Genomic DNA, 13,097 nt, shown 5'->3' on the forward strand with positions numbered 1-13,097 from the left:
GTGGTCATGGCCGCGGCACGCGACGGGCCACAGAGGAGGAGGAGGACGGAGACTGGGAGAGGGAAGAGGTGGCCGGAACGGCCGGAGTGGCACGAGCCGGGATGCAAGAGCGCGGTGGACGCCGACGCCGAAGTGGCGCACTGCGGTACAGGAGCGGGGGGCAGGGGAGCTAACTCGCCTGTCTCTGTAATATAAAATTTGATAAGAAAGGGACTAAAGATGAGTCAAATTTAGCTAGAAGGCATCCCAATTGATCAGAGGGTGATGATCCTAATGAAAAAATTGATAAAAGTGGGTTTGGAGAGGTCAAAACTTTAGCTAGTGATGTGCCCACTACTTTGGATTTCAAGGATTTTAATTATGATAGTTGTTCTTTAATTGAATGTACATCCTTGTTGCAATCCATGATAAATTCACCGAATGCTAATGAACAAATTAAATATTTTACAAAATTTATCGTAGAAGCTATGATGAAAGCTTTAGAAGATAATCTAGAGTTAGAGGTTTCAATACCTAGGAAATTATATGATGAATGGGAACCAACTATTAAAATAAAGATTAAAAATTATAAGTGCAATGCTTTATGTGATTTGGGTGCTAGCGTTTCCACTATACCAAAAAATTTATGTAATGTGCTAGGCCTTCATGATGTGAATGAATGTTCCCTTAATTTGGGCTTAGAGGATTCAACTATTAAGAAACCTTTGGGTAGAATAAATGAAGTGCTTCTTCTTGTAAATAGAAATTATGTGCCCATTGATTTCATTGTGCTTGATATTGATTGCAATCTGTCTTGTCCTATAATACTTGGTAGGTCGTTCCTTCGTACTATAGACGCTATTATTGATATGAAAGAAGGCAATATAAGATTGCAATTTCCATTAAAGAAAGGAATGGAAAACTTCCCTAGAAATAGAATTAAGCCACCATACGAATCTATTATGAGGGCAACATATGGAATTAATTCGCAACATGACAACACTTGAAACTATGTGTTGCACCTAGCTAGGGGCGTAAAACAATAGCGCTTGTTGGGAGGTAACCCAATAGTTATCTTTATTATTTTTTTTGTTTTAGAGTGTTTACACAATTATTCTAATACTATGATTGTGTTTTTGTGTTCAAATTAGTGTTTGTGCCAAGTAAAGCCTTTGGGATGATTTAGTTGATTTGATTCTGTGAAAAAACAGAAACTTTTGTGCCCGGTAGCAGAATTGTTTAAATTCACTGGAACGTGATAAAATTCCAAACTTTGTACACATGATTGATATACGAATTTCCCACGTTGTTCTAATGTTTGAGAGTTTTTGGAGTTACAGAAGTATTGCGTTTGTACAGATCATTATAGACTGTTCTGTTGTTGACAAATTCTGTTTTTGTTGCATAGTTTGCTTGTTTTAATGCATCTATGGATTGTATCCGGGGGGTATAAGTCATGGTGAAGTGTGAATACAATAGGTATTATGCAATAATACAATATGAATGGGATTATAACAGTACCTAAAGTTTATGATTTGCTTGTTATACTAACGGATCCCACGCGTTTACTCTTGAGTTTTGTGTGCTGAAGTTTTCAAGTTTTAAGTGAGATCGCGATGGATGAAAGAATAAGGAGTGGCTAGACCCTAAGCTTGGGGATGCCCAAGGCACCCCAAGGTAATATTCAAGGAGACCCAAACATCTAAGCTTGGGGATGCCCCGGATGGCATTCCCTCTTTCGTCTACCAACCATCGGTAAATTACTTGGAGCTATATTTTTATTCACCACATGATATGAGTTTTGCTTGGAGCATCGTGTATGATATGAGTCTTTGCTTTGTTTTCTTTTTGGTTTGCCACAATCATCTTTGTTGTACACACCCTTTGAGAGGGAGACACATTTATTCCTGATATGTTAGAACACTTTTTGTGCTTCACTTATATGTTTTGAGCTAGGCAGTTGCTTTAGTGCTTCACTTATATATTTTAGAGCACGATGGTGGTTATATTTTAAAGAAATAATTTTACTCTCATGCTTCACTTATATCTTTTTGAGAGTTTGATAATAGTAATGGCAATATGAACGGGCTATGAAATTGGTCCTAATATGATAGGTATTCAAGAGGGATATAATAAACTTTCATGTAGATTACTGAATATGATAAGTTTGATTCCTTGAAATTGTTTGAGATATAGAGATGGTAATATGTGGGTCGTACTAGTGAATGATTGTGGTTTAGTAGGAATATTGGTGTTAAGGTTTGAAGGAAATATGCCCTAGAGGCAATAATAAAGTTGTTATTTATATTTCCTTATATCATGATAAATGTTTATTGTTCATGCTAGAATTGTATTAACCGGAAACTTAGTACATGTGTGAATACATAGACAAACAGAGTGTCACTAGTTTGCCTCTACTTGACTAGCTCGTTGAATCAATGATGGTTATGTTTCCTAACCATAGACATGAGTTGTCATTTGATTAAAGGGATCACATCATTAGAGAATGATGTGATTGACTTGACCCATTCTGTTAGCTTAGCACGATGATCATTTAGTTTGTTGCTATTGCTTTCTTCATGACTTATACATGTTCCTGTGACTATGAGATTATGCAACTCCCGAGTACCGGAGGAACACTTTGTGTGTGCTACCTCTTGAGCACCGTGTTGGTTTTCACTTGAAGAGGAAAGGGTGATGCAGTAAAGCAGTGTAAGTATTTCCCTCAGTTTTTTAGAACCAAGGTATCAATCCAGTAGGAGACCACGCGCGAGTCACCTCGTACCTACACAAACAAATAAGAACCTCGCAACCAACGTGATAAAGGGGTTGTCAATCCCTTCACGGTCACTTGCAAGACTGAGATCTGATAGAGATGATAATAATAAGATAAGTATTTTTGGTATTTTTTGTGATATAGGTTGAAAGTAAAGATTGCAAATTAAACGGTAATGGAAATAATGGTAGATTAATATGATGGAAGATAGACCCAGGGGCCATAGGTTTCACTAGTGGCTTCTCTCAAGATAGCATAAGTATTACGGTGGGTGAACAAATTATTGTGGAGCAATTGATAGAAAAGAGAATAATTATGAGAATATCTAGGCATGATCATGTATATAGGCATCACGTCCGAGACAAGTATACCGAAACGATTCTGCATCTACTACTATTATTCCACACATCGACCGCTATCCAGCATGCATCTAGAGTATTAAGTTCATAAGAACAGAGTAACGCCTTAAGTAAGATGACATGCTGTAGAGGGATAAACTCATGCAATATATATGATATGAACCCCATCTTTTTATCATCGATGGCAACAATACAATATGTGTCGTTTCCCTTTCTATCACTGGGATCGAGCACCGCAAGATTGAAACCAAAGCTAAGCACTTCTCCCATTGCAAGAAAGATCAATCTAGTAGGCCAAACCAAACTGATAATTCGAAGAGACTTGCAAACATAAACCAATCATACATAAAAGAATTCAGAGAAGATTCAAATATTATTCATAGATAAACTTGATCATAAACCCACAATTCATCGGATCTCGACAAACACACCGCAAAACAAGAGTTACATCGAATAGATCTCCAAGAGAATCGAGGAGAACTTTGTATTAAGATCCAAAGAGAGAGAAGAAGCCATCTAGCTACTAGCTATGGACCCGTAGGTCTGAAGTAAACTACTCACACATCATCGGAGGGGCCATGGAGTTGATGTAGAGGCCCTCCGTGATCAATGCCCCCTCTGGCGGAGCTCCGAAAAAGGCCCCAAGATGGGATCTCTTGGGTACAAAAGGTTGCGGCAGTGGAAATAGGGTTTCGTGGTGCTCTTGGATGTTTACGGGGTATATGGATATATATAGGAGGAAGAAGTAAGTCGGTGGAGCAATGAGGGGCTCACGAGGGGGGAGGGCGCGCCCAGGGGGTAGGCGTGCCCCCTGCCTCGTGGCCGCCTCGTTGATTGCTTGACGTCCACTCCAAGTCCCCTGGATCACGTTTGTTCCAAAAATCACGTTCCCGAAGGTTTCATTCCGTTTGGACTCCGTTTGATATTCCTTTTCTACGAAACACTGAAATAGGCAAAAAAACAACAATTTGGGCTGGGCCTCCGGTTAATAGGTTAGTCCCAAAAATAATATAAAAGTGTAAAATAAAACCCATTAACATCCAAAACAGATAATATAATAGCATGGAACAATCAAAAATTATAGATATGTTGGAGACGTATCAGTGTGCTACCAAACGTCACAAACGTAACTGGGTGATTATAAAGGTGCTCTGCAGGTGTCTCCGATGATACTTGTTGAGTTGGCATAGATCGAGATTAGGAGTTGTCACTCCGATTTTCGGAGAGGTGTCTCTGGGCCCTCTCGGTAATACACATCACTATAAGCCTTGCAAGCATTGTGACTAATGAGTTAGTTGCGGGATGATGTATTACGGAATGAGTAAAGAGACTTGCCGGTAACGAGATTGAACTAGGTATGAGGATACCGACGATCGAATCTCGGGCAAGTAACATACCAATGACAAAGGGAACAACGCATGTTGTTATGCGGTTTGACCGATAAAGATCTTCATAGAATATGTAGGAACCAATATGAGCATCCAGGTTCCGCTATTGGTTATTGACCGTAGACGAGTCTCGGTCATGTCTACATAGTTCTCGAACCCGTAGGTTCCGCACGCTTAAAGTTCGGTGACGATCGGTAATATGAGTTTATGTGTTTTGATGTACCGAAGGTAGTTCGGAGTCTCGGATATGATCACGGACATGACGAGGAGTCTCGAAATGGTCGAGACATAAAGATCAATATATTGGTGAAGGAAATATGACCTAGAGGCAATAATAATGTTATTATTTTATTTCCTTATATCATGATAAATGTTTATTATTCATGCTAGAATTGTATTATTCGGAAACATAATACTTGTGTGAATACATAGACAAGCCAAACGTCACTAGTATGCCTCTACTTGACTAGCTCATTAATCAAAGATGGTTATGTTTCCTAACCACAGACATGTGTTGTCATTTGATTAACGGGATCACATTATTAGGAGAATGATGTGATTGACATGACCCATTCCATTAGCTTAGCACCCAATCGTTTAGTATGTTGCTATTGCTTTCTTCATGACTTATACATGTTCCTATGACTATGAGATTATGCAACTCCCGTTTGCCGGAGGAACACTTTGTGTGCTACCAAACGTCACAACGTAACTGGGTGATTATAAAGGAGTTCTACAGGTGTCTCCAAAGGTAAATGTTGGGTTGGCATATTTCGAGATTAGGATTTGTCACTCCGATTGTCGGAGAGGTATCTCTGGGCCCTCTCGGTAATGCACATCACATAAGCCTTGCAAGCATTGCAACTAATGAGTTAGTTGCGAGATGATGTATTACGAAACGAGTAAAGAGACTTGCCGGTAACGAGATTGAACTAGGTATTGAGATACCGACGATCGAATCTCGGGCAAGTAAAATACCGATGACAAAGGGAACAACGTATGTTGTTATGCGGTCTGACCGATAAAGATCTTCGTAGAATATGTAGGAGCCAATATGAGCATCCAGGTTCCGCTATTGGTTATTGTCCGGAGACGTGTCTCGGTCATGTCTACATTGTTCTCGAACCCGTAGGGTCCGCATGCTTAAAGTTTCGATGACAGTTATATTATGAGTTTATGAGTTTTGATGTACCGAAGTTAACTCGGAGTCCTGGATGTGATCACGGACATAACGAGGAGTCTCGAAATGGTCGAGACATAAAGATTGATATATTGGACGGCTATATTCGGACACTGGAAGTGTTCCGGGTGATTTCGGAGAAAACCGGAGAGCCGGAGGGTTACCGGAACCCCCCCGGGAGAAGTAATGGGCCATATGGGCCTCAGTGGAGAGAGAGAAGGGCAGCCAGGGTGGACCGCGTGCCTCGTCCCCCCTGGTCCGAATTGGACTAGGAGAGGGAGGGGGGCGCCCCCCTTTCCTTCTCCCTCCCCACTTCCTTCCCCCTCCTAGTAGGAGTCCTACTCCTACTTGGAGGAGGACTCCTCCTGGCGCGCCAATAGGGGCCGGCCGGCCTCCTCCCCTTGCTCCTTTATATACGGGGGCAGGGGGCACCCCTAGACACACAAGTTGATCCATGTGATCATATTCTTAGCCGTGTGCGGTGCCCCCTTCCACCATAATCCTTGATAATATTGTAGCGGTGCTTAGGCGAAGCCCTGCGACGGTAGTACATCAAGATCGTCACCACGCCGTCGTGCTGATGAAACTCTTCCCCAACACTTTGCTGGATCGGAGTCCGGGGATCGTCATCGAGCTGAACGTGTGCTAAAACTCGGAGGTGCCGTAGTTTCGGTGCTTGATCGGTCGGACCGTGAAGACGTACGACTACATCAACCGTGTTGTGCTAACGCTTCCGCTGTCGGTCTACAAGGGTACGTAGATCACACTCTCCCCTCTCGTTGCTATGCATCACCATGATCTTGCGTGTGCGTAGGAATTTTTTTGAAATTACTACGTTCCCCAACAGTGGCATCCGAGCCTAGGTTTTATGTGTTGATGTTATATGCACGAGTAGAACACAAGTGAGTTGTGGGCGATATAAGTCATACTTCTTACCAGCATGTCATACTTTGGTTCGGCGGTATTATTGGACGAAGCGGCCCGGACCGACATTACACGTACGCTTACGCGAGACCGGTTCTCCCGACGTGCTTTGCACAAAGGTGGTTAGCGGGTGACAGTTTCTCCAACTTTAGTTGAACCGAGTGTGGCTACGCCCGGTCCTTGCGAAGGTTAAAACAACACCAACTTGACAAACTATCGTTGTGCTTTTTATGCGTAGGTAAGATTGGTTCTTGCTTAAGCCCATAGCAGCCACGTAAAACTTGCAACAACAAAGTAGAGGACGTCTAACTTGTTTTTGCAGGGCATGTTGTGATGTGATATGGTCAAGACATGATGCTAAATTTTATTGTATGCGATGATCATGTTTTGTAACCAAGTTATCGGCAACTGGCAGGAGCCATATGGTTGTCGCTTTACTGTATGCAATGCAATTGCGCTGTAATGCTTTACTTTATCACTAAGCGGTAGCGATAGTCATGGAAGCATAAGATTGGCGAGACGACAACGATGCTACGATGATGATCAAGGTGTCGCGCCGGTGACGATGGTGATCACGACGGTGCTTCGAAGATGGAGATCACAAGCACAAGATGATGATGGCCATATCATATCACTTATATTGGTTGCATGTGATGTTTATCTTTTATGCATCTTATCTTGCTTTGATTGACGGCACCATTTTAAGATGATCTCTCACTAATTATCAAGAAGTGTTCTCCCTGAGTATGCACCATTGCGGAAGTTCTTCATGCTGAGACACCACGTGATGATCGGGTGTGATAGGCTCTACGTTCAAATACAACGGGTGCAAAACAGTTGCACACGCAGAATACTCAGGTTATACTTGACGAGCCAAGCATATACAGATATGGCCTCGGAACACGGAGACCGAAAGGTCGAGCGTGAATCATATAGTAGATATGATCAACATAGCGATGTTCACCAATGAAACTACTCCATCTCACGTGATGATCGAACATGGTTTAGTTGATTTGGATCACGTAATCACTTAGAGGATTAGAGGGATGTCTATCTAAGTGGGAGTTCTTAAGTAATATGATTAATTGAACCTAAATTTATCATGAACTTAGTACCTGATAGTATCTTTCTTGATTATGTTTGATTGTAGATAGATGGCCCGTGCTGTTGTTCCGTTGAATTTTAATGCGTTCCTTGAGAAAGCAAAGTTGAAAGATGATGGTAGCAATTACTGAAGGAAATATGCCCTAGAGGCAATAATAAAGTTATTATTTATTTCCTTATTTCATGATAAATGTTTATTATTCATGCTAGAATTGTATTAACCGGAAACATAATACATGTGTGAATACATAGACAAACAGAGTGTCACTAGTATGCCTCTACTTGACTAGCTCGTTAATCAAAGATGGTTATGTTTCCTAACCATGGACAAAGAGTTGTTATTTGATTAATGGGATCACATCATTAGGTGAATGATCTGATTGACATGACCCATTCCATTAGCTTAGCACCCGATCGTTTAGTATGTTGCTATTGCTTTCTTCATGACTTATACATGTTCCTATGACTATGAGATTATGCAACTCCCGTTTGCCGGAGGAACACTTTGGGTGCTACCAAACGTCACAACGTAACTGGGTGATTATAAAGGAGCATTACAGGTGTCTCCAAAGGTAGATGTTGGGTTGGTGTATTTCGAGATTAGGATTTGTCACTTCAATTGTCCGAGAGGTATCTCTGGGCCCTCTCGGTAATGCACATCACATAAGTCTTGCAAGCATTGCAACTAATGAGTTAGTTGCGAGATGATGTATTACGGAACAAGTAAAGAGACTTGCCGGTAACGAGATTGAACTAGGTATTGGATACCGACGATCGAATCCCGGGCAAGTAACATACCGATGACAAAGGGAACAACGTATGTTGTTATGCGGTCTGACCGATAAAAATCTTCGTAGAATATGTAGGAGCCAATATGGGCATCCAGGTCCAGCTATTGGTTATTGACCGGAGACGTGTCTTGGTCATGTCTACATTGTTCTCGAACCGTAGGGTCCGCACGCTTAAGGTTTTGATGACAATTATATTATGAGTTTATGAGTTTTGATGTACCGAAGGAGTTCGGAGTCCTAGATGAGATCGGGGACATGACGAGGAGTCTCGAAATGGTTGAGACGTAAAAATCGATATATTGGACGAATATATTCGGACATCGTAAAGGTTCCGAGTGATCCGAGTATTTTTTGGAGTACCGGAGAGTTACGGGAATTCGCCGGGGAGTATATGGGCCTTATTGGGCTTTAGGGGAAAGAGATAGGAGAGGTTGGGCGCCCCCCAAGGCCTAGTCCGAATTGGACTAGGGGGAAGGGCTGCGCCCCCTCCTTCCTTCTCTCCTCTTTTCCCTTGCCTTGACTACTACTCCTAATACATGGAAGGACTCCTAGTTGGACTAGGAAAGGGGGAATCCTACTCCCGGTGGGAATAGGACTCCCCTAGGGCGCGCCATAGAGAGGGCCGGCCCTCCCCTCCTCCACTCCTTTATATACGGGGGCAAGGGGCACCCCAAAGACACACAAGTTGATCCTCGTGATCGTTCCTTAGCCGTGTGCGGTGCCCCCCTCCACCATATTCCACCTCGGTCATATCATAGCGGTGCTTAGGCGAAGCCCTGCGACGGTAGAACATCAAGATCGTCACCACGCCGTCGTGCTGACGGAACTCCTCCCCGACGCTTTGCTGGATCGGAGCCCGGGGATCGTCATCGAGCTGAACGTGTGCCAAGAACTCGGAGGTGCCGGAGTAACGGTGCTTGGATCGGTCGGATCGGGAAGACGTACGACTACTTCCTCTACGTTGCGTCAACGCTTCCGCTTCGGTCTACGAGGGTACGTAAACAACACTCTCCCTTCTCGTTGCTATGCATCACCATGATCTTGCGTGTGTGTAGGAAATTTTGAAATTACTACGTTCTCCAACAGTGGCATTCGAGCCTAGGTTTTATGTGTTGATGTTATATGCACGAGTAGAACACAAGTGAGTTGTGGGCGATATAAGTCATACTGCCTACCAGCATGTCATACTTTGGTTCGGCGGTATTGTTGGATGAAGCGGCCCGGACCGACATTACGCGTACGCTTACGCGAGACCGGTTCTCCCGACGTGCTTTGCACAAAGGTGGCTAGCGGGTGACAATTTCTCCAACTTTAGTTGAACCGAGTGTGGCTACGCCTGGTCCTTGCGAAGGTTAAAACGGAGTCTATTTGACAAACTATCGTTGTGGTTTTGATGCGTAGGTAAGATTGGTTCTTGCTTAAGCCCATAGCAGCCACGTAAAACTTGCAACAACAAAGTAGAGGACGTCTAACTTGTTTTTGCAGGGCATGTTGTGATGTGATATGGTCAAAACGTGATGAGATATAAGTTGTTGTATGAGATGATCATGTTTTGTTGAAGTTATCGGCAACTGGCAAAAGCCTTATGGTTGTCTCTTTATTGCATAAGATGCAAGCGCCAAATAATTGCTTTACTTTATCGCTATGCGATAGCAATAGTTGCAAGAGCAATAGTTGGCGAGACGACCACATGACGACACATTGATATAGATCAAGATGATGGAGATCATGGTGTCATGCTAGTGACGATAGAGATCATGACAGTACTTCGGAGATGGAGATCACAAGCACAAGATGGTGATGGCCATATCATATCACTTATATTGATTGCATGTGATGTTTATCTTTTATGCATCTTATCTTGCTTTGATTGACGGTAGCATTATAAGATGATCTCTCACTAAATTATCAAGAAGTGTTCTCCCTGAGTATGCACCATTGCGAAAGTTCTTCGTGCTGAGACACCACGTGATGATCGGGTGTGATAGGCTCTACGTTCAAATACAACGGGTGCAAAACAGTTGCACACGCGGAATACTCAGGTTATACTTGACGAGCCAAGCATATACAGATATGGCCTCGGAACACGGAGACCGAAAGGTCGAGCGTGAATCATATAGTAGATATGATCAACATAGTGATGTTCACCAATGAAACTACTCCATCTCACGTGATGATCGGACATGGATTAGTTGATTTGGATCACGTGATCAGTTAGAGGATTAGAGGGATGTCTATCTAAGTGGGAGTTCTTAAGTAATATGATTAAATTGAACTTAAATTTATCATGAACTTAGTCCTGGTAGTATTTTGCAAATCATGTTGTAGATCAATAGCTCGCGTTGTTGCTTCCCTGTGTTTATTTTGATATGTTCCTAGAGAAAATTGTGTTGAAAGATGTTAGTAGCAAAGATGCGGATTGGATCCTGAAAGTGCGTTATATCGACTAGAGGGGGGGTGAATAGGCAGGCGATTTTTATGAAAGTCTTCAAAACGTGAGAGTTATGAAGACAAACAGTGAAGATTATGCCTATTACTAAGCAGCGGAAGTTAGATTACACTAGGGCAGCCATGGTCATGTATTCAATTGAGTGAAAGCACAATGACAAACAGCTTCAGTGTAATAAGGATCAGGTAGGAAGAAGTTATGAAGCCAAACAGATCATACATTCATGTTGTGAAGATAAAAGATAAAGCAAGCATGCAATGGCTTCACAATGAATAAGTAAGTCAAAGGAAGTGAAGATGAAACCAGTGACACGTTGAAGACAATGATTTGTTGGACCAGTTCCAGTTGCTGTGACAACTGTACGTCTGGTTGGAGCGGCTAGGTATTTAAACCAAAGGACACACAGTCCCGGACACCCAGTCAAGGACACTTAGTCCAAGACACCCAGTCCTCACCGTATTCTCCTTGAACTAAGGTCACACAGACCTCGTCCAATCACTCGTGGTAAGTCTTCAGGCGACTTCCAAACCTTCACAGACTTCGTTCACTGGCAATCCACAATTTCTCTTGGATGCTCTGAACGCGACGCCTAACCGTCTGGAGGATGCACAGTCCTCAAGTGTAATAAGTCTTCAGATCACTCAGACACGAAGACTTAAGTGATGCCCAATTTACTCTGGCTCTGGGTGGTTAGGGCTTTTCTCCTCACTAGGAATTTTCTCTCAAAGGCTTCGAGGTGGGTTGCTCTCAAACGACAAAAGCCGTGCACTGAAATCTGAGCAGCCAACCGTTTATGGTTGTGGGGGTGGGCTATTTATAGCCACTTGGCAACCCGACCTGATTTGTCCGAAATGACCCTGGGTCACTAAGGAACTGACACGTGTACCAACGGTCGAATTTTGAACTCACACGGCAACTTTACTTGGGCTACAAGTAAAGCTGACTTGTCTGACTCTGGACAAGATTTGCTCTCATAGTCTTCGCTCGAAGACATAGGATTTGAATTAGGCATCACTTCAGTCATTCTGACTGGTTCTCTTGGACCCCACTTAACAGTACGGTGGTTCCTATGACACAACATGAATGAAATAAAACTACGAAGGATCTAAGTCTTCGAGTTCCATAAGCTTCATAGGGAGTCTTCTCATGTCATTGTCTTCAATATGAATATCTTCATAAACCACCATTGTCTTCAATGTCTTCGTACATTTTTAGGGGTCATCTCTGGTGGTGGTAAAACCGAATCAATAAGGGAATTCTACCTGTGTTTTCCTGCAATTCTCACAAACACATTAGTCCCTCAACTAGGTTTGTCGTCAATACTCCAAAACCAACCAGGGGTGGCACTAGATGCACTTACAATCTCCCCCTTTTTGGTGATTGATGACAAACTAGTTGAAGTTTTCAACGGGGAACATAATTTGTGAAATTGTAAAGGAATTGTCTTCATAAGTTGCAAGGGCTCCCCCTGAAGATGTGCATATAAGTAATTTGCTTCTTGAATGCAAATGCACATGGCAGGTTGTACTTGTGGAGATCCACTTCAACTTATGATGAAAATCCACTATGCATGTGAAAGTATATGAAGATAATGACATGCATAATGAAAAATGGACGTCTGCAGAATGAGATGAGTGCGGAATTTATCGTCGCACATGCGGAATTTATCTTCGCAAAACGGAGTGACAAACAGGTAGCAGACGACCATCAAGGCTAAGTGTTACAACTCAATGAAGCAAATGTAGCAAAAACGGGAGTTGTAAGCACGAAGCAAAATGTAGCAAAGTATGAAGGCACCCGCCCATAGTGACCCGCTTGAAGACTATAAACATCATATGCTTCTCCCCCTTTTGTCAGTGATGACCAAAAAGGTTTGAAGACATAGAGGTTTCTACGCGTTCCCAGGCGCAGCAGGGTCGGTGGAGTTGTTTGGTGGTGGTGCAGAGGAGCTTGGTGCAGATTCGATGCGTGTTGAAGCAGGTGGAGGTGATGTCGCGTCGTCTTCTTCTTCAATAATCCGGGCAGACACGGTGGCAGCAGAAGAAGAGAACTCTGACTCTTCAAGTGATGGTGTGCTTCGCATCACAGCTCTTCTTGGAGGCGTGGAGTCAAATTTGAAACTCTCTTTGAAGCCATCCTCTTGCAGT

The sequence above is a fragment of the Triticum urartu genome, chromosome 2 (assembly GCF_003073215.2).
Source record: "Triticum urartu cultivar G1812 chromosome 2, Tu2.1, whole genome shotgun sequence".
NCBI classification, from domain to species: domain Eukaryota; kingdom Viridiplantae; phylum Streptophyta; class Magnoliopsida; order Poales; family Poaceae; genus Triticum; species Triticum urartu.